The sequence below is a fragment of the Carassius auratus genome, unplaced genomic scaffold (genome assembly GCF_003368295.1).
Source record: "Carassius auratus strain Wakin unplaced genomic scaffold, ASM336829v1 scaf_tig00040374, whole genome shotgun sequence".
Classification (NCBI taxonomy): domain Eukaryota; kingdom Metazoa; phylum Chordata; class Actinopteri; order Cypriniformes; family Cyprinidae; genus Carassius; species Carassius auratus.
The window spans coordinates 15,422-41,637 of record NW_020526587.1 but is presented as its reverse complement, the minus strand read 5'-3'; the positions used below and the strand labels follow the sequence as shown (position 1 = coordinate 41,637).

The following is a 26,216-nucleotide window of genomic DNA, read 5'->3' as shown; positions in this document are numbered from 1 at the left end:
ACAGACAATTTGGATAAGTCACGAATTGCAATAGTTATATAACTATAATCACAATGCAAAATTATATATATATATATATATATATATATATATATATATATATATATATATATATATATATAATTATAAATATATATTGAATCGGCACACAAGTATCGGGATAGTATTGAATTGGCAGATTAGCGTATCATCCCAGCCCTAGTTACTACAGTCAAAACAATGAAACTCTCTTCAAGAGCGCACAATAACTGATATTTAAAACTGTTAAAAGAAAAGGCTCAAAATATTGCACACATATAATACACAACAATATCTCTTCCTTTGGTGTTTTGAACATTTCTGTGAGTAATGCTACACGCTGTGACTCTGTGTTGCTTCAAGTGCATCATTCTGCGCACTGGTTGTGTTTACGTGCTGCACGCTGTATAGGAGCCATTCCCTTTCGTATTATAATACATTAGCACAATGATAGATTCTTGTTCTGTCCCATCTACCACATGTTGCTGCCTTCATTATTGTGCTATAAATTTAAAAGAAATGTATTTTACACACACATACATTATACACACACACACACACACGCACACATACACACACACACACATATATATAGACGGTTTCAACGGCAACAACATAAACAAACGTTACTGCGCATGCGTGCTTTTGTGGACCTAACCTAACCGGTAGACTTCCAAATAGAATCAATAACAACAGCCAAGTCCCTCTAGAGTAGATATTTTGTGATAACAAACAAAATATGTTTGCTGCGTGGATCAGGCGGACTTAATGAAAATGCAAATTCATCCTTTGCCAGCAGGAGATGTTTTAAAGCATAGACATAAAGTGCGAGAAATAGAGGTTTCCCCAGTAACAGCTGTAAACAAAGCAGAGCTACACTCACACGCTGCTTTATCAGGCATATAACATGCAAGTCTTTCTTCAGAAATACAGCGATAGTAAAACACCTGTGCCTCGTTTTGATATTTAAACATATAAATGTTAGGAATTATTAAACGTGCAGTACATAACGTTACTCATGTTTATTCAACGAAGCCTTTTTGAAAATCGATCAGTTTTAAAATTGTGGCGAGTCTCCAAAAATAAATAAATGTATGGGAAACACATCCCGCAGCACAACCACCTGAGCCCAACTTCAGTCTACTCATCACCTTGCCTTTAACTGCGTTTGTAGATGGCACCGCAGCCAGACCGATATACACAACACAGACCGGAAGTTAACTTAGGTCCAGACGCGTGCATCCGATGAAACTGTCTACTATATATATATATATATATACATATATATGTATATATATATATATATATATATATATATATATATATATATATATATATACATATATATGTATATATATATATGTATATATATGTATATATATATATATATATATATATATATATATATATATATATATATATATATATATTAGGGATGCACGATAATATCGGCACAACATCGGTATCGGCCGATAAAAGCTTAAAATGACCATTATCGGTATCGGCCGATATGAATATTTCTGCCGATGAGCCAAACCGATATTCTCCAAGTGAAATAATTGACCTGATTTTCAGATGTGAATGTCTGTCTACATTTGTAAAATAATAAATTTATGGTAGAATCAGTACAGAAGAGATACATGGATTTCTCTTCAGTAAAATGAAAGTTTAAATATATCAGTATATATTTGTAAATATATCAGTATATATTTGTATATATATCGATTTCGTTATCGGCATCGGCCAAAATTATTTAGAAAATATCGGCATATCGAATATCGGCCAAAATCCAATATCGTGCATCCCTAATATATATATATATATATATATATATATATATATATATATATATATCAGTTTGAGACCAAAGGTTTGGACACACCTTCTCATTCAAAGAGTTTTCTTTATTTTCATGACTATGAAAATTGTAGATTCACACTGAAGGCATCAAAACTATGAATTAACACATGTGGAATTATATATGGAATTATATACATAACAAAAAAGTGTGAAACAACTGAAAATATGTCATATTGTAGGTTCTTCAAAGTAGCCACCTTTTGCTTTGACTACTGCTTTGCACACTCTTGGCCTTCTCTTGATGAGCTTCTAGAGGTAGTCACCTGAAATGGTCTTCAACAGTCTTGAAGGAGTTCCCGGAGAGATGCTTAGCACTTGTTGGCCCTTTTGCCTTCTGTCTGCGGTCCAGCTCACCCCTAAACCATCTGGATTGGGTTCAGGTCCGGTGACTGTGGAGGCCAGGTCATCTGGTGCAGCACCCCATCACTCTCCTTCTTGGTCAAATAGCCCTTGATGCCTTCAGTGTGAATCTACAATTTTCATAGTCATAAAAATAAAGAAAACTCTTTGAATGAGAAGGTGTGTCCAAACTTTTGGTCTTTACTGTAAAATATATATTTTACAGTTTTATATATATATATATATATATATATATATATATATATATATATATACACACACACACACTTTTGCACATCCTGTCACACCAGTGACTGGGTGTTACTGCAATAGACTTTGCAGCATTAAGGTTAACGATTAATCGATTATTTGATCATTAATTTAAACGACGATCAATCATGGAAATGATTGAAAATTGACATCCCTACACAGAAGTTTAGAAAATTCTACATTGATTTAAAACATTTTTGGCAAAAAACGACACTGATATCGGATCAGAATTACTGTCTCTTCTCATAGTGACAGCCAATCACATTAGTTTTCTGGTATTGCATGCACTTGATTGGCTTGCGTCTGCGCTAGGGTATTTGCATAAGATGTTCTGACTGGAGGACGGCTGCATTGGCGCTTGAGAAGTCTTCAACTTCTATTTAGAATTAATTTCTAGAATTAATTTCACCATCCTTGACGTCACTTCATTTAAAAGTAAACGAGAGGCGTTGACGCCCCGTGTGATGGGGCGTTATATGTCTGGATACCGCTGCACAAATCTTTCAACCACGAGAAATGTAGTTCCAGCACGGACTTACATCCAGAACAGCAGAATGGTCAGGATGACCTGAAACACATAACCAACTGAAATCAATTTAAAAGTATTTAGTCTTGCCTGAGTGATGCTGAAACAACCAGGTTTAGTTTTTCACCCAGGAGAAACTGCTTCCTGTGGAAGTCTCCATGAAGAATGATCTCTTGATCCTGGATCCTTGCTGCCATCCACGCAGAGATGATTTGGAGGATATGTGGTTGTGTCTAAAGGGTAATGAATCAATGTTACAAGAATACTGATAGCAGCACTATTGATCCTGTAACTTATGTAAATGTTTTCAGTGCCGAACAAGTCAGGAACCAAATTAGTACCAGTTCTTGAAACCCATCTCTACTTGTAATAGTTGTCTTGTTGCTGCTGCCCAGACTGTCTCTTCCCCTGATGATAAATATATGTGCTCATTTTAAAGCAATAAATAATACATTTAAATTACTAGGTGGTAACAAATCTATTTCCTTATAAGGAACTCACTGAATCATGGACTCAACTGGTGGTTGTCAGGCCCTAAGAAAGTGAACAATTTGTTTACTTTTTGTGAAACGAAAGTATCAGATCAATTTGAGAATTAAACTAGCATTAAAAAGCATGCATGTGAAAAACACCATCAACACCAATAATGAACAGATGACAGAATTTACAAGCCTGCCACTTGAGGGAGAAAAGGGGAAATTATTAATCCCACATAACGTTACACTGAACATGATTTCGGCAGCCTCGGTCTAATTAACGTTAAACTTTATATTTAACGTTATATCGGTTTATATTCAAGTTCACAGCATGGCTAGCATGAGCATCAGAGGTGGGTAGTAACGAGTTACATTTACTTCGTTACATTTACTTGAGTAATTTTTCGGGGTAACGAATACTTTTCGGAGTATATTTAAAGATGGGTACTTTATACTCTTACTTGAGTACATTTTTTGGGAAAAATCTGTACTTTTACTTCGTTACTGTGGGCGACGCCCCTCTCGTTACTTTATCTTAATGCAATAAATGCTTCAGTTTATTCCAAACGCGCCGTCTACTTTTCTCTGGACAATGAGCGATGCCCATTCGCGAATGTTTAATTCTTTTGAGTCAACTCTGTTCAAAGGCTTGATCAAACCAGTCGGCAAACGAGTGAATTGGTTCATGAATCAGTTTGAATGAGTCGTTCAGTTCCATGCTGCACGCGCTGAGTGTCTGAAGTGGTTCACTCAGAGTTGTAATGCTGTGTTCACACCAAACGCGAATAGAGCGTCAAATTCGCGTCTACCGCGTCTAGTTTGCCGCTTGACCATTTTGAGATCATTCGCTTCATTCGCGCGAGTAATTCGCTTCATTCGCGCGTGGAATTAACTTCACAACAGACGCGAATTCGCGTCATGGGGGGGCTTCTGCCAGCTGAGTTCACGCAGCATTTTCAACCGCCATTTTTATTCGGATAATTTTCTAAATATTACTGTTACTGTGTCATGAAATGTAGTTTTAAAAGTATTTCAGGCGAGAATGTAGTTGTTTTAAACTCAGATATGCGGTTTATTTATAATGACAGCGTCTATTTAAAAAAATGTGTTTCGCCGATCTCGGAGATGAGCTCCATGCGACCAGCGGGAGCTCCGTCATCATGTATCCGCCGAGAGCAGCCTCGGCTCGGCTAGACCTTCTGACATTTGCCGCTGGCTCTGATGTCTCTGTAGTGGTTCAAGATAAAATATAATTCGTTTGGGGTAAAATGAAACGTTTCTTATCAATTGGCCTTTATTCAATTTATCTATTAATATGTTTTTTATATACATATATGTCCTTTTTATTCCTGTATCTATAGAAATATTAACGTTTGTCATATAGCTCCGGTTGACTGCTCACTGACAACATCAGTCGTTCCTCCTTGTTGAATGAGTGGAGAAGGGTATTCCTGCACAACCGGAGGCTGCTGGAACATTCTGTTGAATGAGTGACTCCTAGCAGGCTCCTGATTGGTTAACGCGGCGCGAATTGACGCCAAAGTTGAAATTTTTCAACTCGGGCGGCAGACGCGAATTCGCGTCAAACGCTAAATGCACAAAAAGCACCTTCGCGCTTAACGCGCGTTTCGCGCGAAACGCCCTATTCGCGCGTCAATTCGCGTCATTCGCGCGAACTAGACGCGCGAATGAGGCGAATTCGCGTCTTCCGCGCCGCGCTTAACGCCCCATTCGCGCCGCGAGACCTCCAGACGCGCGTAAACGCGCCTTTGCATTGACTTAACATTGAAATAATTCGCGCCAGACGCTCTATTCGCGTTTGGTGTGAACACAGCATAACGTTTAAGAATATTAGCAGCGTTGAAAACGTGGCTATGGAACTGCACTGAATGAAAGCTAATCTGCAAAGGCTATTATTTGCTTGCGGTGGATATCCTTATTAGATGAACGCGTGTGCGGTCTACTGTTTAACAGGTAATAACTTGGGCTACATTCGATTACAGTACACGATAGCACTGTGACATTAGTTTGTTGTACGTGTGTGCCCAGACAGCACATGTACGTCTGGCCGACGTCGGCCCAATATCTAAACGTCGGCCTCTATACCTAAAACATCTATAAAACATCGGCCTGGCGGAGGCCGATATAATTTGGTCAGTGCTCTGTTCTCCAGCTCATCAATCGTCGGCCCCTTAGACACAGCATTTACACAGAGCAGAGTTGCCATGGAAACGGGGCGTCAACACAAAAACCGTTACTGGCAAGCAGTAATCTCCGTCTCTCGCTGCAGTTTACACTGTTTTGGGTAAGTTTAGTCACTAAAATCACACAAATATTACATACAAAATGTTCCTGACACGTTTCTTGCTTGTTATTGACATGTTTCAATTAAATTTATTTTATAGAAACGGTTTAGTTTCTTCGAAAAAGTCCGTTAGCATCTTAGCAGTTTTCAGGTAGGCTAACTATATAGATTGAGCTCTTGTTGATGAAACTCTGGGCTTTTAATCAAATCTTCGTGTGTGTATGAGATATTTTGATGGCACTTTGAATGTTTTGCTGGTGATTTGTCAGTATGTTATTGGAAAAGGCTGATTTACTGAATCGATGACGTCACTTACAGTGAGAGTGTAATCGGCTGAAATCAAGTTCACATTAGTTTCGATATTTCATGATAAACAGATATTAATACAAATTGTTCTGTGATTTCAGGAGGACAGAAAGAAACTCTACAGAACAGAAGTGAAGCTCCAAGATTTCAACATTTCTGAAGGGAGATTCTGACTTAGAAATACAGGTGACCTGAAGAAGCTCATGAAAAACATGAATATGCCTTTTTCAGAATACATTTCACCAATTTTAAGAAGTCCCTGACATCATAACGTGAGTCACACTCAACCTAAAACTTAAAATATAGATTGTGTTATTTTAAGATTATATTTTTAGTAGTAGAATATGTATATTACATGTTATTATAATTGTTATATATTATTCTGTCTTTGAACGTGCAAAATTATTTCGGACGCCGCTGCGAATATGGGCGGGAGCAAGATATAACGGTTTCGCCTTATCACAACATGGGTTAATCTGTGCTTTTACTGTGTCTTTGGCGATGGCGTCGAAAGTGTCTTATTATATTGCACTCTGTCTCTCTCTCTCTCTCTCTATATATATATATATACACACTAAACAATAAAAAAATATAGAACGTGTCCTCATTCAAATGTGCCATCTGTTCCTGTTTCCATTGACACTGCAAACCATGCAGCTTCTTTTTTAATTATCTTTTAAATATGTATTATATAAAATAGGATGCTGCGCTACGGCTAAAATTAGCACTTCATTTTTAAATTTCTGTACAGAGAGGTCACGCAGTGATGTATCATTCATCTACTGGTCCCACGACTTCACGTGATGCGAATTCGCAGGTCAAAGTTCACCAAACATGAGCCTGGGTTTCCGGTCTGACGCATTCGCATGCGTATGAATGGAAGTCAGTGGAACGAAAAGTGCAGTGTGACCGCCCCTTAATGCACATATTATGCCACACACAGGCTCTCAACAACAATGACGGGGCTGATCAACAACTTCAGCAGTAGGCTAGATTAGTGTGGGTTAAAGGGATAGTTCACCCCAAAATGAAAATTTCCTGTTAATTTACTTTCCCTCAGGTCTTCCAAGGTGTGGGTGACTTTTTGGTAACAATTTATAATAAAGTTCATATGTAAGTCACTTTTAAGTGAGTAGTTAATGATGAACTAATCATTTACAAAACATTCATAAGCGCCTAATAAGTGATATACTAATAATTTGTGTACTTTTTGTAAATTCATTTTAAAAGTCATTTACAAGTAATTCGATTATGATTAACTAATTATTTACAAAACATGACTGTGTTCATAGAAATAAATGATGTTAATATTTTTATCTATGTTCTGTAGATTAAGTTATAAATAATTTACAAGTGACATGAATATACATTCACTAATGATTAATATGATATGATTTACACATCTTCATAAGCAATCTTAAAAAAAATAAAATCACGAAAAAAATCAAACAGATCCTTAATTTTTAATAGTTACTAGTTAATATATTATGAATCACTTATAAATCATTGAAATGCCAACATTACTATTATCTCAATAAACAGTATAAATCATTTACAAAGCTTTCTGCACCCCCCAATCTAAGGTGTAAACTACTCATCAGTTGTAAATGTTTTACAAACTTTGTGGTTTTCAGTTGTGTGTGCGTATGTATGTATATATTAGTGCTGTCAATCGATTAAAAAAAATTAACTAATTAATCGCACAATTTTTTTTTAATTAATCGTGATTAATCGCAATTAAAAGACTGAAACTTTTTGGATATGTAAATGTAAAATGTAAATAATTAATGTAAACTCAAGACAAAGAAACTATTTAAATTCAAAATATGATTGTTTATTGGAATTTTTGTTTAACTTGTAACACAGATTTTCTCATGTAAACAACATACCTGCAATAAACCATCAATATCCTCCAAATTAACTGTTGGCTTGAAAGCCATATTTATTACAGAAATAAAAACACAGGCATGTAAGTACCATTTGAATTTCAAAACAATCAATGCCAATAAAAAACAAAAATGATTTCCATGTTGAATTCTAAGTGGACTGCAAAAAAATTTCAAAGTATAGTCATTGCCAGTGCTTTAAGTGGGCCGGTACGCACCAGTACTCAGTACCGCCACTTCCAAATATAGCTCTTGAGCGTACCGCCACCTCTCCGTGCGCCCAGAACGTGCTTGTAGCGTACCGGTACGTTCATTTGGACATCTGTTTTAATAGAGGTTTTAATCTTTTACCTGCACTGCCGATTTTCAGAGCGCCCTTCACAATGCAAGCTTCCTAATTCATCCCACCTGGAGCAGAAACTACATTACCCATTCACCCTTAAGTTATTCAAGTGAATAGCGCATGTGTCGCTTTTCCCACTGTTAAGTGTCAACAACTCAACGTGCCCGGAGAAGGTGTGTGAAACTCGTTGTGAGTTATACTAAAGCAAAATCTTGAGTATTTATTGTCTGATAAACATTAAAAACTGTCTGCGGAGGTTGAGTCGTCCTGCAGCCCCCGCTGGCGGTTCATTGGCTGCAGCATCTTTTTTCTAAGTTCTAAAAAAATACCGTAGATGGCAAGGCACAAATTTAGATATTCATTTATCTAATTAATCAAAAGCCTATGCACAAAGACAATATGATCTTTTTGTCCCCTTTTTGTTTTAAAGCTTGATGAAGAGAGAGAGCGCAACTTGCTGCAGCTGCGAGGAGGACACTGATGCACGCGTACAGGAGTGATTGACAGTTCGCGGCACGGTGTACAAAAAAAACTCCGCTACACACTTATTTCGTTATTTTCGCTTAAGCTTATTAACGTTAGCGTTACAGAAAGGTCTGATTTACGCACTGTTACAGTCATTGTTTTTTTTTTTTAAACAATGACATTTGAGTTCATGATTTTAATGTTGCTGTTTCTTGTGGCAGACTAAATGAAGAGTAATGTTTCTTGTGGCAGACTGAAGAGTAATCCGGCAGAGTTTTATACTGAAACTTTCCGTCTAAAAGTCCTTCCTTGGTCTTATGCATATTTCTTTGCACGTTGAACACACATAGGCCATAACTGGAAATAAAAAAAAACTGCAACCGCGTTAATTGCGTTATTTTTTTTTAACGCGTTAAATATTTCAAATTAATCGAATGCGTTAACGCGCTAATTTTGACAGCACTAGTATATATATATATATATATATATATATATATATACACACACACACACACACACACACACACACACACACACACATATATATATATATATATATATATATATATATATATATATATATATATATATATACACACACACCAACACACACAAAATCAGCCAACCTGTAACCGGAAAGTTTACATTTACAACTGATGAGTAGTTTACACTTTAGATTGTGGGTGCAGAAAGCTTTGTAAGTTATTTATAACTTAATCTACAGAACATAGATAAAAAAATTAACATCATTTATTAATCATCTATGAACACATAGTCATGTTTTGTAAATGATTAGTTTACCATTAGCTAATTACTTTTATTACATGGCTCTGTGGGTACTTGATTCTGATTGGTCAGTTGCGACATTCCGATGCATGTTATCCCTGGATAAAAACCTGTAAAATGTAATAACACAGGCTCATCCGGGTAACAGTAGTTGGTGCTGTACTCTTGCTTTAACTATTTTTTTTTATTGGTGGAAGCTGTGCATTTGTTTAGCTAATAAATTATAAAAACTGTGTACAACAGTTATGTACAATTGTTTAATTATGTCATCCTGGTTAGGGTTGGCCTGATTGACGATGTCATCGTCCATCGCCGATGGCTGATAGACATCACGATGCTGCGCTGGCAAACAGCGCCATCAGCTGCAGTATCTCGCGCGTGCATCTGTTGTCATGCGACAGAGAAGTCACGTTCTATAGACAGTTTCTATAGACAGTTGTGAACGTGCTGACAGCTGGTTGCCCAGGCTATGGATTAAAGGTAATACTGTTGTAAGTAGTGTTCATTTTCTCCTAAATACCAATCATTTCGCTTCATTAGACCTCAATGTATCACCAGTAGCCACCGGTATTGATTTGGTCTTTTTTTTTTTTCTGGACATCCACACAGCACCACAGTATTATCAACTAGAGATCAACCGATAGTGGATTTTTCCAATACTGATAGCTAGTTTGGACCACACTGGCCGATACCGATTTATAAACCAATAGTTTTTAAAATGAATACTGAACAAAATGGATACTGAATGAGAGCAGCGGTCTGCGGTCGCGCTCTGGGTTCCCAGGTTTGTGTCCATTCTCGGACCATTCCATGGATTTCAACTGTAGAAAAGGTTGTTCCAAGCCGAAACTGACTTCTTTCATATTTGTCGACCAATATACAGAAAACTACATCAGTATATCATCATAAACACGAACGTTTTTGTCTTACATGAATGTAAACAGATGAGAAAGAAAACACACACGTACAGTATTTTTGTTTAAAGAGACAACAGCCTAATAAACGCGCTGTCTGTCATTAATTTTAATCAAAGAACAAAAGAAACAAAAGAAAATCATTCACTGATCTCAACTGAATATATTTAATAACTTTAGTTGATTAATCTTTATTTTATTTATAAAAAGAAAACTATGCAGTGTTTTTAAACTTTTAATTACAGTTTCTGTACCTGAAATTTTGTTTAGTTGTATTTAGGATATTGCTAATTGATTTGTTTGTTCATGTCTTACTACTGACTGGTTACTTGTCTTTAACACTTTAATATTTTTAGTAATTAATTGTTTTTGCTATGGTATTTTTTTTTTTAAGCACAGGCAAAATTCCTCTTGCAGTGTTTTGTAAGCTGCTGATTTTTGCTCATGTTATTCAGCTGCAACAGAATGCTTTGTAAAAAGACAGAAACATGTTTGACATCTAAATGTTTGACTTAATTTTTTTATATTGGATTTTTTATCTTATTGGAATCGAAACTAGGAATCGATAAGCAGAATCGGAATTAGAATCGATAAAATTCAAATGATACCCAAGCCTACACACTGAACGAGTCACATTTTATTTGCTGCTATTTTAGAACAGTGCATGATTATCTAATCATGTGCAGCGTCTTTGAGAAGTCACAGTTATCACACACACCGGATGCGTCACATTCAATTCAAGCAGCGGTCTAAAACTTCTAAAACAGCGGAAGTTTGCTTCAGGAATGAACTATGTGGCATATGTGTTGAAAGTTCAGTGTTAAAAAAAAAAAGAGCAAACGGAAAGAAAACGCACAATCTGTATTACAGCTTTCTATATGAAGCATAAAGACTGTATTAGAGCCACAGAAAGACCAACGTTTTGCTGTAAAATGCACAATACATAATTTATAGCCTAGGGTGAAGTCATTATGTAAATTTACAATGATTTGAGATTAATATAATGTTATTTAATAGATAACTATGTGAACGGCTGCATTTAAATTCGCGTTTGAAGTTTCCCACTCTGTGCAGCGCACAGTGTCACATGGCAAAACAAACGCAACACAGAAAAATATCGCCATGGATTTTGCAGATAACCGATAGTTCTACAAATCAACTATTGGTGCCGATTAACCAGCAAAACCAATGAATCGGTCGACCTCTGTTATAACAATGTGCATGATACAATACTCATCAAATAATAAAGAACTCTTTTCATGTCCCTTGACTCAGATTAAAAAGTAATCACGGCCAACAAAATAACTTGTGCTTGGTGTTAACTGTTAGCCACTCATAGCACTCGTAGTTGCAATCTTTGAAATGGTGCATAAAAATGTTGCTGGACTTCAGTTTAGGTGTAGGTCTTCCTTTCTCAGTTGTAGATCTTCATTTCTCAGTTATTCTCTTTTTATCTGCAAAATAGCACCTTAAAAAAGCATTTTAGTAGATTGGCAACCAGGTCTGTAGGCTGTATTTTCTTTTCATTTAAACTTCTTTTCACTTTCGTACTTTGGAAATCCCTGACTAAAAGGGCAGTCTAACGCTGGGGGTAGCACTGGGCACATCTCTAGACACAGAGGGTGTGCTGTCATTGAATGTCAAAATTTGATTGGCTGATGATTCTGTCACTAATGCTCGTAACAAATCAGATGTGACTTCTTTCATCAAAAGGGTAGCACAATCTGTAGTGCTGGCCATAGACTTTTTGTAATGTAGGATATTCCAGGTCAACCTCAACTAAACTAATCACAAGCAATTTGTGAACATTACACAAATGTAAATGATAACTAAATAGTCTTTAAAAGCTTTTTTCACACAATTTTGTTTTTTATAGGGCCAGCAGAGCCCTGCTCACCCTGTCGGCCCACCGCTGCTGTCAGACAACATCTCCAAGATGCTATAAACTGCAGGACCAGTAAGTACAATCTTGAACATACACAACTGTATCATAAGTTTGGGAAGGTATGTTTTTTTGTGTGTTTTTGAAAGTCTTTTATGGCAACCACAGTTTAATATATGAAATGAATACAGTTCACTACAATTTAAAATAATAGTTTTCTATTTGAATATATTTAGAGAAGTAATTTATTCCTGTGATGGTAAAGCTGTATTTTCAGCATCATTACTCCAGTCTTCAGTGTCACGTGATCTTCAGAAATCATTCTTATATTCTGATTTGCTTCTGAAGAAACATTTCTGACTATTATCAGTGTTGAAAACCGCTGTGTTCCTTCATTTTTTCAGGATTCTTTGATGAATAAAGTTTTAAAACAGTACAGTGTTTGAAACAGAAATGTCTGTTTTAACTTTTGATAATTGATAATTGATATTGATAATAATTGAAAATGTTTATTGAGCAGCAAATCAGAATGATTTCTGAAGGATCATGTGACACTGAAGACTGGAGTAATAAAAATTAGCTTAGATCACAGAAATAAATTACATTTCACAATATATTCACGTAGAAAACTGTTGTTAAATTGTAATATTTCACAATATTACAGTTTTTTTTTACTTGCTTTTGATCAAATAAAGGCAGCCTTGTTGAGCAGAAGAGACTTTTCTCAAAGACGTAAAAAGAAAATCGTACTGACCCCAAACTTTTAACGGTAGTATAAATTACAAATATAATGTTCCACCGACTGAAATGTATATTCCATTCTAAAGAGATGCCTGTTCCACAAATATTAAATTTACAGGGATCACGTGAAACACTTCATCAATAAACTGATTTTTGAGAGCATTAGTGGCAGTGTGTCGATTTTTGTTTATTGATTGGTGAATTGGAAGTGGATGTGCGTTTATTAAACCTACTTGTGATTAAATCAGATATATATATATATAGCAAAATAAGCTCAAATTGAGGCAGCAGCATCTATGGTGCATGGCCTGTAGTGAGGTCACTAAATTCTAACACCAAGAATTTATCAAAGTTCACTAAAGGAAGCAAAACCTATTGGTATTTTACTTTGAAAATAGCCTTCCAAATAATATTTGGGGCTCGGACACACTTTTTTGTTGTTGTTTAAATTAAATTAAAATACATAGTTTAGTATTCACACAACACATCTAATAACCATGCACTCCAGTTATATGTGATTAAATAAATAATATTTTTTCTGAAATAATATGAACAGCAGCAGCTATTCTAAACTTTCTCCTTTTTATTTCCTGTTTCTATCTCAGGATGTCAATCCCAAGGTTTCTAGAGATTACACCAGCTCCAAACTGAATCCAAACTCACTTGTGAAGACTTCAGATGACACCAACGCTCACAAAGACTACAACTGTACATGAACACACAAAACATTGGACACACAAAACAATTATTATCCTTATTTTGCCTATAAGGGTAAATTTGATGATTTTCAAACTGCTTTATTGTAACGTCTCTTATATCTGTAAATGAACAATATTTACTCTCTGAGTTATGTGGACCTACATGTCCCCTTTTATTTGTAAGCATCACTTTAAAAATGTTGAAAGATAATGTTAATGTTAACTGAATACAAAACTAGAGACTTGTTTAGTAAGATTTTATCAGAAAATATTTTTGAACTTTTATCATGCAATTTAAAACATTTTAATTGCTTAATTAGTATTGTTTGCCTGGTTTTATTTTGTGTTTATGTAACTCTTTTTAAAAAGTTCTTGGCATAAAGTTCGCATGCGATGCTGACAGCACTGAACACATGACTTTTTATTATTAACTAGAAGATGGTCTTCCCAGTGAGTCTCAGTCATCTCTGGCTTTTTAAACTGTAACCTTGAAACATGCATTTCCTGTAAACCTACTTTGAAATAAGTATTATTAAAAGGTGCTATACTCATACAACATTTAACCATGCAAGTACTGTAGTAATGGTTATTTTTGTTTTTACTATGGTTTTACTGCAAAAGCTGTAGTAAAATCATGGTGATTGTAGTAAAACTATGGTTGATTTAGTTTTTTCTATGGTTTTACTGCAAAAGCTGTAGTAAAATCATGGTTAATGTTCAAAAGACTACAAATAATCCCGAATTATCCACTTTTGATCAAAGCATCTGGTAAATGTTATTGTATTTGTACATGTAATATGAAATAAATGAAAATATTAATAAAGTTGCGTCTGTTCTTTAGAGTGCTGTGTATTGTTTTATTATAAACCAGCCCCAGCAAACACAGAACGTTGTGAGGACGTTGCCAGTTAGTCGTCATTTGGTCAGCGCGACATTACTTTATGGCAACGTTGTGAGGACGTCGTGGTAAAGTTCCATTTTTTTTAAAATCTTGGCTAACTTCCCAGAAACGTCGTGGGCACGTACTCAAAAGACGTCGCTAGTTAGTCCCATTGGGGACGTTGTAGCGACGTGGTCAGCTGGTCTTCAGATAACTTTTAATATTATTGCACTAGATGTATTATTATTATTAAGATACCATTTTAACAGTATATTCTTTGGGAAATATACAAAAAAATTAATCAAGCATGTTAAAATAATTATATAAATATATATATATATATATATATATATATATATATATATATATATATATATATATATATATATATATTATATATGCCATCAGTTTAAGAACAATAAAATAAACAATTTACTTAGCAAATGGTGATAATGTTTGTTAATGAAAGAGAGTACGGGACAAATTAACATTTAAACCTTAAACTAGCAGCGCACGTCACTTTCTGAGTGAAGTGCGCGACGTGCGCGTGCCCGTCATTTTGTAACGGTCAACTTCCAGCAGACGGACACGGAGGAAAGGTAAGTCCTATAAATATACTTTTATTCATAGATTTTAACTGATATAACGTTAAATGCCATCAAAGAGGAGTAGTGTTGTGTATTTTTGTAGGTTTTCTCTTTCAATTTAATAAATAAATGCTCTGTTTGGTTAATTAGCTCAAAAGCAGTCTCAGAGGTGGTCTAAGGTAACGGTAACTGTTAAAATCGAATAAAACCTTACCTGTTTTAAATTATTTGAAATTTATCACTATAAACTATACAGTATTAACTTTCTAATAATTAATTTTTTAACCGTAGTAACGTTAATTAGTTTGTTTGAATACCTGCTGCTCGAGCTTGATGATTCTCATGCTAGCCATGCTGTGAACTTGAATATAATCCGATATAACGTTAAATATAAAGTTTAACGTTAATTAGACCGAGGCTGCCGAAATCATGTTCAGTGTAAAGTTATGTGGGATTAATAATTTCCCCTTTTCTCCCTCAAGTGGCAGGCTTGTAAATTTTGTCATCTGTTCATTATTGGTGTTGATGGTGTTTTTCACATGCATGCTTTTTAATGCTAGTTTAATTCTCAAATTGATCTGATACTTTCGTTTCACAAAAAGTAAACAAATTGTTCACTTTCTTAGGGCCTGACAACCACCAGTTGAGTCCATGATTCAGTGAGTTCCTTATAAGGAAATATATTTGTTACCACCTAGTAATTTAAATGTATTATTTATTGCTTTAAAATGAGCACATATATTTATCATCAGGGGAAGAGACAGTCTGGGCAGCAGCAACAAGACAACTATTACAAGTAGAAATGGGTTTCAAGAACTGGTACTAATTTGGTTCCTGACTTGTTCGGTACTGAAAACATTTACATAAGGTACAGGATCAATAGTGCTGCTATCAGTATTCTAGTAACATTGATTCATTACCCTTTAGACACAACCACATATCCTCCAAATCATCTCTGCATGGATGGCAGCAAGGATCCAGGATCAAGAGATCATTCTTCATGGAGACTGCTCCGCAGGAAGCAGTTTCTCCTGGGTGAAAAACTAAACCTGGTTGTTTCAGCATCACTCAGGCAAGACTAAATACTTTTAAATTGATTTCAGTTGGTTATGTGTTTCAGGTCATCCTGACCATTCTGCTGTTCTGGATGTAAGTCCGTGCTGGAACTACATTTCTCGTGGTTGAAAGATTTGTGCAGCGGTATCCAGACATATAACGCCCCATCACACGGGGCGTCAACACCTCTCATTTACTTTTAAATGAAGTGACGTCAAGGATGGTGAAATTAATTCTAGAAATTAATTCTAAATAGAAGTTGAAGACTTCTCAAGCACTTCTCAAGAAGTCCTCCAGTCAGAACATCTTATGCAAATACCCAAGAGCAGACGCAAGCCAATCAAGTGCATGCAATACCAGAAAACTAATGTGATTGTCTGTCACTATGAGAAGAGACAGTAATTCTGATCCGATATCAGTGTCGTTTTTTGCAAAAAAAAATTTAAATCAATGTAGAATTTTCTATACTTCTGTGTAGGGATGTCAATTTTCAATCATTTCCATGATTGATCGTCGTTTAAATTAATGATCAAATAATCGATTAATCGTTAACCTTAATGCTGCAAAGTCTATTGCAGTAACACCCAGTCACTGGTGTGACAGGATGTGCAAAAGTGTGTGTGTGTGTATATATATATATATATATATATATATATATATATATATATATAATTGTAAAATATATATTTTACAGTAAAGACCAAAAGTTTGGACACACCTTCTCATTCAAAGAGTTTTCTTTATTTTTATGACTATGAAAATTGTAGATTCACACTGAAGGCATCAAGGGCTATTTGACCAAGAAGGAGAGTGATGGGGTGCTGCACCAGATGACCTGGCCTCCACAGTCACCGGACCTAAACCCAATCGAGATGGTTTAGGGGTGAGCTGGACCACAGACAGAAGGCAAAAGGGACAACAAGAGCTAAGCATCTCTCGGGGAACTCCTTCAAGACTGTTGGAAGACCATTTCAGGTGACTACCTCTTGAAGCTCATCAAGAGAACGACAAGAGTGTGCAAAGCAGTAATCAAAGCAAAAGGTGGCTACTTTGAAGAACCTACAATATGACATATTTTCAGTTGTTTCACACTTTTTTGTTATGTATATAACTCCATATATAATTCCACATGTGTTAATTCATAGTTTTGATGCCTTCAGTGTGAATCTACAATTTTCATAGTCATGAAAATAAAGAAAACTCTTTGAATGAGAAGGTGTGTCCAAACCTTTGGTCTCAAACTGATATATATATATATATATATATATATATATATATATATATATTAGACAGTTTCATCGGATGCACGCGCCTGGACCTAAGTTAACTTCCGGTCTGTGTTGTGTATATCGGTCTGGCTGCGGTGCCTTCTACAAACACAGTTAAAGGCAAGGTGATGAGTAGACTGAAGTTGGGCTCAGGTGGTTGTGCTGCGGGATGTTTCCCATACATTTATTTATTTTTGGAGACTCGCCACAATTTTAAAACTGGTGGATTTTCAAAAAGGCTTCGTTGAATAAACATGAGTAATGTTACGTACTGCACGTTTAATAATTCCTAACATTTATATGTTTAAATATCAAAACGAGGCACAGGTGTTTTTATATCGCTGTATTTCTGGAGGAAGACTTGCATGTTATATGCCTGAGAAAGCAGCGTGTGAGCGTAGCTCTGCTTTGTTTACAGCTGTTAGTGGGGAAACCTCTATTTCTCGCACTTTATGTCTATGCTTTAAAACATCTCCTGCTGGCAAAGGATGAATTTGCATTTTCATTAAGTCCGCCTGATCCACGCAGCAAACATATTTTGTTTGTTATCACAAAATATCTACTCTAGAGGGACTTGGCTGTTGTTATTGATTCTATTTGGAAGTCTACCGGTTAGGTTAGGTCCACAAAAGCACGCATGCGCAGTAACGTTTGTTTATGTTGTTGCCGTTGAAACCGTCTATATATATGTGTGTGTGTGTGTGTATGTGTGCGTGTGTGTGTGTGTGTGTATAATGTATGTGTGTAAAATACATTTCTTTTAAATTTATAGCACAGTAATGAAGGCAGCAACATGTGGTAGATGGGACAGAACAAGAATCTTTCATTGTGCTAATGTATTATAATACGAAAGGGTATGGCTCCTATACAGCATGCAGCACGTAAACACAACCAGTGCGCAGAATGATGCACTTGAAGCAACACAGAGTCACAGCGTGTAGCATTACTCAAAGAATTGTTCAAAACACCAAAGGAAGAGATATTGTTGTGTATTATATGTGTGCAATATTTTGAGCCTTTTCTTTTAACAGTTTTAAATATCAGTTATTGTGCGCTCTTGAAGAGAGTTTCATTGTTTTGACTGTAGTAACTAGGGCTGGGATGATACGCTAATCTGCCAATTCAATACTATCCCGATACTTGTGTGCCGATTCAATATATATTTATAATTATATATATATATATATATATATATATATATATATATATATATATATATATATATATATATATATATATATATATATAATTTAGCATTGTGATTATAGTTATATAACTATTGCAATTCGTGACTTATCCAAATTGTCTGTAAAATGATGTTTGTTTCTGTAGATTTGAGGGAAAGATTAAAAACAAGGAGGTCTGGGAATGACTGAAGGGAACTGACAGCAGTGAGGGAAGGAAGTTATCACCAGAATGTAAGTTCTTTGAGAATGTGTGCATTATTACAAGTTGAGTTTTCATTTAAATGTGGCAATGTACACACCTGGTCAAAAGTTTTAAATATATTTTAAAAGTTTAATTTATTTCTATAATGCACAGCTATATTTTCAGAATAATTACTCCAGTCTTCAGTGTCACATGATCTTCAGAAATCATTCTAATATGATGATTTACTGCTCAATACATTTTTCTGATTATTATCAGTGTTGGAAACAGTTGTGCTGCCCAAACATTTTGTCTACACTACAGTTATATTTATTTATTATTTATTTTATTTATTTATTTTATTTGGGGGTGGTTGGCTAATAGCAAGAATGCATAAAATTGAAAACCAGTGGTAGAGAAGACTTTTGTAATTTTACAAAAGATTACCTTTTTTTCAATGTTTTGAACTTTGTGTTTTATAAAATAATAATGAAGAAAAAATTCAACTTTCCAGAAATGCTAAGTTTTCTTCCCCATCATTTCTAATATGGGGTGCGTTTCCCTAAAACCAACTTTGGTCACAAGTTCCTTCTTTACCAATAGAGTTCAGTGGAACTAAGGACCGTAGTAAGCTAACTGCAGATGTGATTCACATCATGTATGTCATGAGCAGATGTACACTTTGATCATAGCACCAATAATGTGATTAGGTGCATGTAAATGCACTGATTTGTGATAATGAGCAATGTTTCCCGATCAGCAAATCAGTATATGAAAAAGATCATGTGACACTGAAGACTGGAGTAAAGTTACTGAAAAATTCAGCTTTGCCTCATAATTATTTCAATAAATATTTTTAAGTATATTCAAAAAAAGAGTATGAAAACTGTTATTTCTTTCTTTCTGTTTTTTTTACAATTACTTTAAAAAAATTTTTTTATCAAATTAATCTAGCCTTGGTGAGTAGAAGAGACTTCTCTTGAAAACCATAAAGAAGAGATTCCAGATTTTGACTGGTTGTGAACATACATGAGCAACATTAACAAGATGATCCTCCCTTTCAGCTCAGAGGATGTTGACAGCAGGCCCAGGATGAAGAAGAGGAGGAAGAACACGTTTAACAATTTTCTCATAAGCTTGCCATGTGTTATAATAAAAACAATGAACATGGCTACAATAATATGCTAAATGTTATTAAAAGATTCCAGTTTGCAAGAAGTCTGAGTGTCTGACTCTACACTAGAGGAACTCTTTTCTGAAGACGATCAGGTGCTGAGAAGAAGCCTTGTTCTACAGCAAAACACTGCATCAAGCCTCCTGTCCTTCCCTCAGAAGAGCCTGTCTTCTGCTGCTGGGGTAAGAAACACACTCTTCCTCTTCTCTATCAGCTGTCCTGCACCTAACTCTGCCTCCTCAGCACTGTCTGAAAGAGTCTTCTCCACAGTCAGTAATCACAGATTCTTCTGAGAAAGTCAGTACGCTCATTTTCTTAAAAAACTTTGTTTTTTCGGGTGGGACAAATAATACAGGAGAGATGCTAGAAATCTCTATATTGTTCATTTTTCATATCTTTACGCTTTATGAATGTTTTTCTTCATAAAACTGTAATTGTAATTGCTATATTGTTTAGTTTTATCCTCTGATAGTGAGCACAGAGCCCTGATCATGACATGCAAGAAAAAGAAAGAAATCATGTCCATGATTTACTAATTCGTTCCCTCTATGTACTAAACGTGCACGATTACTTTTACATTTCATTGATTTGCTAAATCGTATGCACAATTTACTAATTCGTTCTCTTGATGTATAAATAGTGTACACGTTTTAGCAAATCGAGGGAATGAAATAGAAAATCGTGCGCATGAATTAACCTAAATTTTTTCCTGCATGTCGTGTAATTAAAGCACATCACCACCAGACATTTATACCAGGAGCCTCATATACGACGCTCACAGTTTTACTTTGTGCAGAATCTCTGTGCAGTATCTGCTGAATTGTTTCATATCTATTTATCATGTATTTTTTGTTGCACTAAATTATGTTGTATCAATAAGTTTACTGATAATTATTTTTAATTTTCACTAATAACGTCATTAACCATCTCCCCATCTTTAAGACAAAATTTTTCTATTGTTTATATTGTGTAATCTATGAATTGATGTGTTTAGTTTTCTGTGTTCATAAATTAGTAACATTTTGCATGTTTAAAGAACAGGTGCGATGTTCAAAATGTTTTGGCTTCGTATTTGTACAAAGTAGTGCTGAATAAATATTGATTTGTGTATGAATGCAGTGTGTTTTTGTCTATTTTATAGTAGAATGTAATGTTTTTGTATTTGTTTGCATTGCATGTATGTAATTAATGTATTAACTATGAATCCCCTATAATTAGATTACAATTAGATTTCATAAGGTTTATTTTTTGCACCAGAGATGGATTGAGTTTATTAGTTCTTTATGTATTTCAAGGTAATGGTGAGGTGAAAATATGAATTACCAATATGACCCTGTAATGTCACGTCCTCATAACGTGCCAGTTTGGTCGTCAGGACATACTCATCACGTTCCAGCGACGTTCCACTATAACGTTGCCACGACGGATATGGGAATCACAAAGTTACGTCACTGGAACGTTATGTGGTACGTCGCTGAGACCAATATGGTATTTTATAAGAACGTCCTCATAACGTGACAGTTTGGTCGTTGGGACGTATTCATCACGTTCCAGCGACGTTCCACTATAACGTCGCAACGACGGATATGGGAATCACAAAGTTACGTCACTGGAACGTTATATGGTACGTCGCTGCGACCAATATGGTACTTTATAGTAACGTTCTCATAACGTGCCAGTTTGGTCGCTGGGACGTACTCCTCACGTTCCAGCGACGTTCCACTATAACGTCGCCACGACGGATATGGGAATCACAAAGTTACGTCGCTGGAACGTTATTTGGGATGTCGCTGCAACGAATATGGTCTGGTCCCAGGGCCGTCGCCAGAACAAACCAAATGGGGGGGCATTTAATTTTCATAGGGGGGCACACTTTTTTAATGATCTGAGACGGACCATAACATAAACCCATATTAGGCTATAACTAAAATAGACCACAATAGTCTGGTTTTGTTCAATTATTCAAATAAAATACTTCACCGTTTGATCTCAACGTCTCTGTTTATTGTCTCTTAACATTTCCAAAACCGCCAAAAACTTATTCTGAGATCGCATGCAACGCGCAACCAGCTGCGCAAAGGAATTGCGTATAAACAATACAATACTGTATGCTTAACTAAATGAATTGCATGATTTATATATACATATACATATACTTACACACAAACTGAATATTGTAATTTGAATTAATAAAACTACTAACACAAAAATAACATATTGAAAGGTCTGCTGCTGGAGACTTGCCATTGGTTGTTGTATTTGAATAATTAATGAGGTAGGTCTTTGCAAGGTTTGGGTGCTGTTTTTGGGATGTTTTAACAGTCATTTATGAATATAATTATATTTACAATTATGTTCTGTGTAATAATGCGTTGAATAGAATCTTCTGAATCATTTCTGAAGGTAATGTGTTATGCATTTCTAGTGTTACTGTTGTAGTGATTACTGTTCCTGTGAGTCAAGTTCTGCTGAAACAACGTAATTAAAGCAAGAAGCTAAATCAATAACACTCAATATTAACAGCCTAACTGCGCGTACACACCAGCGGCGTCGGCAGCGTCAAAAATCGCTCTTGTCGCTTTGATCACGACGCTGCAGGAAGATTCGTGATCGCTGTGATGTTGACCGAATGCTTAATTTGTATTGACAGTGGCCGCAAAGCAAACAGACTGGTTGATCTTATGCAGACTAACCACAAGGAGGTTAACGTTATTAATTAATCACATTAAATGTTGTTGTGGACGAAATATTAAGATCCTTTACTTAAAATGAACGATCTCAGACACCTTGGTCCACGTATCACTTTTAATTATTTTTTTATGTCCCTGTACGCAAACAGGGACACATCATAGATTACTGCAAACGCGAAACAGCAATAATCAACCTGTCCTCTATTGTGCTTGGGAACTAATGTGATCGGAGCTGCGTCCTCTGGAATCCTCTCAAGCGGTTTACTTCTACGTTCCGATTGGTTGCTGCCCAACCGCGTCATAGCTCATTACCATAAAGTTGCCTTGATTTCAACTCTGCTCGACGCTCTCAAAGGCCAAGTCGCGCCGCGCCTCGCCGCTGGTTTACATTGAAAATGAATGACTTCCGGTCACTTTGACGCTCTCAACGCCGGCGGTGTGAATGCACAGTAATGCAAGTTTGGTTAATTGTTCTGTGCGTTACGTTTAGGGGGGCACAAAAAGTCATTTGGGGGGGCACTGCCCCCCGATGCCCCCCCTTGACGACGGGCCTGTCTGGTCCAGTTACGTCGTCACAACGTAACTGTGTTAGCTGGGGCGGCGGTAGCCGCGGGTGGTCCGTAACGAAGAGCAAAACGCCGGTGAACCGCGTCCACGCAGAGCTGCCGGGATGTATCGTCTCAGCATCGGCCGGAGAGCATTTCAGATCAGAGGCCGACGTCGCTGAGACATCTTGCCTATTAGCAAACGCTCCCTGAGCGATATCGTCCCGATGGAATTTTGTAGGTCGGCTCGACATCGGCACAACGTATGTGTGCTGTCTGGGTGGCTTATAACAGGTTGAATGCAGCTTCCAAAAGACAAAGAATAGCCGATTAAGATTTTATTAATTTTAATACAATCACACCAGTGCGAGTACGTTCAGCAAGTCATATCATCAGCTGCTAAATTCAGATCTGTGATCGCTTGCTGGCGCTGAGCCAGAGACAGACGCGTTTTTACAGCGCTGCGCATTAACCAATCACACACGGTTCTGTTGAGCTTTTGAATGCAATGGCCAATCAGAGGTGTTCCGATGAGTCATCGCTGAAATGCCGGTGCTTCCTTCACTCGCTCACTTACTGAATACCTCTTTCTGCCGAATTCTCTCGTCAGAAACAACAAAGTGCAGATGTGTGTACGAATCTATAATTAAGATATTGATTTCACAGTGTTAACAGTTTCAGTGATTTTAATGGTAGTTTCTGAGAGTGAATGAAATCTAGACTGTCAGTGAAAATTATGTTTAATGTAAATGTTATTTGCTCTCTTTCTGAACAATGAAAGATTAGTAGCAATATTTATATCACATTAACTTTCAATGTTAAATTCACATTTAAAATAAAGTCAGTCGTATTAAAAATATGTTATGGCATGATACCTATATTTGTTACTTAAATAAACAGACAGGGTTTTATAATAAATTACATAAATTGGATTAAAGGCTGATGAAATATATACATTTATACACACACACATACATTACTTACATTTTTTGTCTATATATCTATATAAAAAAAGGCTCCGTATATATGACCCAAAGTAACTAGTAACTAACTACTTGAGTAGATTTTTTATCCGATACTCTTTTACTCTTACTCAAGTAACTATTCAAGACTAGTACTTTTACTTTTACTTGAGTAAATATTTCTAGAATTACTTTTACTTTTACTTGAGTAAAGTTTTTGGGTACTCTACCCACCTCTGATGAGCATCATCAAGCTCGAGCAGCAAACAAACTAATTAACGTTACTACGGTTAAACATTTAATTATTAGAAAGTTAACACTGTATAGTTTATGGTGATAAATTTCAAATAATTTAAAACAGGTAAGGTTATATTCGATTTTAACAGTTACCGTTACCTTAGACCACCTCTGAGACTGCTTTTGAGCTAATTAACCAAACAGAGCATTTATTTATTAAATTGAAAGAGAAAACCTACAAAAATTCAAAACACTACTCCTCTATGATGGCATTTAACGTTATATCAGTTAAAATCTATGAATAAAAGTAGATTTATAGGACTTACCTTTCCTCCGTGTCCGTCTGCTGGAAGTTGACCGTTACAAAATGACGGGCACGCGCACGTCGCGCACTTCACTCAGAAAGTGACGTGCGCTGCTAGTTTAAGGTTTAAATGTTAATTTGTCCCGTACTCTCTTTCATTAACAAACATTATCACCATTTGCTAAGTAAATTGTTTATTTTATTGTTCTTAAACTGATGGCATATATGTATATATATATATATATATATATATATTAGGGGTGTAACGGTTCACAAAATTCACGGTTCGGTTCGATACGATACACTGATGTCACGGTTCGGTTCGGTTCGATACGTTTTAGATACAGCAAAATGTAAAAACATCTCAACTTTTCAGAATGCCGCAAGCGCACCGCGGGTCATGTGACAAGAACCAACCAATCAGCTTCATCCTTTCCCGTAACAACGTTGAGAGCTCAGCCAAGATGAAGGATCAGCTGATCATAGTTGTATATGGATTGCAATTTTGAAATAAATTTAGTAGCAGAGCTACTGCAAGCGATTTTTAGAGCTGCAAATCCATTTATCCTTCGCTGAAATTTCCGCGTCTCATGGAGAGAGCACGTCATTGTTGCTTAGCAAAGACAGACGCCTCATGAGCGCTTCTGCCCGAGCGCTTTGGAAAGGAGGAGAAAGACGCGCTTAGCGTTTTCCATGCGTTTTTAGGCACGATATGTGAACGGCCCCTAAGGCGCTCGCTCACTCAGCACGCGCTGAAGGCTCGTTGCAAAATGTCGAATGCATTTAACAGACCAGAAATATAAGATCCTAAAATAACCAACAGGTCTGGTGTTTGGGTTGGATTCCCTGTAAGCTATAGTGTCTAAATGCTGCAGGGATAGTTTGCTGCGTGCATGTTTCTCCTTTTTTTTCGTCTTTTCCCAGATAGTACTGACGCATATATCCCAGATATTCCCGCTGGTGTTTTTTTTTTTTTTTTTGTATTCCCGCTGGTGTACCCTGTCATGTTGCAGATGCGACATACCGTTGTTTTTTTATCCACCACTCTCTTGCCATCACCATTATAGCTTAAAGGGAATCCAAAGTGCACCCAAACACCAGACCTGTTGGTTATTGGAGGATCTTCTCATTTCTAGTCTGTTAAACGCATTAGCTATTTTGCAACGAGCCTTCAGCGCGTACTGAGTGAGCGAGCGCCTGCTGAGTAGCCTAACATAAACATATAAGATGGTGTTTTTTTCTTCTTCGGGAGTGTCAGGGGCGTTGCCTGTTACGTTGTTTGGGTTATTGGGCTACCTTGTTGAACGCATATCATTATATTTCTCTCTCT

At 36.2% G+C, this 26,216-nt stretch overlaps 1 long non-coding RNA gene across 1 annotated transcript; it reads left to right on the top strand.

Annotated features, from left to right (window-relative positions):
• Positions 1-9,857: 9,857 nt before the first annotated feature.
• On the top strand, positions 9,858-13,909 carry LOC113084599 (uncharacterized). Its single transcript, XR_003283778.1, has 3 exons — positions 9,858-10,071; positions 12,371-12,451; positions 13,723-13,909. It is a non-coding gene; the product is annotated as an uncharacterized LOC113084599 (long non-coding RNA).
• Positions 13,910-26,216: the final 12,307 nt, after the last annotated feature.